Source organism: Mastomys coucha, unplaced genomic scaffold, assembly GCF_008632895.1.
Source record: "Mastomys coucha isolate ucsf_1 unplaced genomic scaffold, UCSF_Mcou_1 pScaffold21, whole genome shotgun sequence".
NCBI classification, from domain to species: Eukaryota; Metazoa; Chordata; class Mammalia; order Rodentia; family Muridae; genus Mastomys; species Mastomys coucha.
In genome coordinates, this window is record NW_022196904.1 from 14,419,097 (window position 1) to 14,420,368 (window position 1,272).

Sequence of the window (1,272 nt, forward strand, 5' to 3'; positions counted from 1 at the left end):
CCAGCCCCTCACTGGGGGATTCTAGGCAGGGGCTCTACCACTGAGCCACGCCCCCAGCCCATCACTGGAGGATTCTAGGCAGGGGCTCTACCACTGAGCCATGCCTTAGGTCTCTTTCACTGTGTTTCTGTAAACAATTATAAATCACTATGGGTTTTTTCCATTTTTTTCTGCTCTATCATCCTTTTTCCTTATATTGACAGAAATGTAAGCTGGGAAAAAACTGGAATTTTGTTTTATGATTGTTTATCACTGTACCCTAGTACCAATATTGTTCACGGGGCATCAGAACTCCTCCATAAACATTTGTTGTGAACCTGGGGTTGTAGCTCAGTGGTAGGGTGCCTGCCTTCCATATTTGATGCCTAGGTTCAATCCACAGTAGTACCAAAACTAAATAACTGAATAATTGGGAGATTTTGTTGTTACTGTTATTTTTGTTTGGTTAGTTGTTATTGTTGTTGTTGCTTTGTTTGTTTGTTTTGGTATTTTTGAGACAGGGTTTCTCTGTGGAGGAACTAGCTTTGTAGACCAGGCTGATCTTGAACATGTTTTGGTTTTTTATTTGGCTTGTTTTTGATTCTCTGGGCTGGGAAAATGGTTTAATACCCATGGAAACAGTGGACATAAGTGGGCGAAGGCATTTGCTCCCAAACCTAATGACATGAGTTTAATCCCCAGAACCTACATATGGGTGGAGGAAGAAAACCAACTCCTTCAAATTATCCCCTGACCACGGCACTCACACCACAGCACTCACACCAAGGCACTCACACCACAGAACTCACACCACAGAACTCACACTAAGGCATTCATACCATGGCACTCACACCAAGGCACTCACACCACAGAACTCATACCAAGGCACTCACACCACAGCACTCACACCAAGGCACTCACACCACAGCACTCACACCAAGGCACTCACACCACAGCACTCACACCACAGAACTCACACCAAGGCACTCACACCACGGCACTCACACCAAGGCACTCATACCACAGAATTCACACCAAGGTATTCACACCATGGCACTCACACCAAGGCATTCACACCATGGAACTTACACCAGTGCACTCACACCAAGGCACTCACACCATGACACTCACACCAAGGCACTTACACCATGACACTCACACTACAGCACTCACACCAAGGCACTCATACCACAGAACTCACACCAAGGCACTCACACCACAGCACTCACACCAAGGCACTTACACCACGACACTCATACCACAGCACTCACACCAAGGCACTCATACCACACA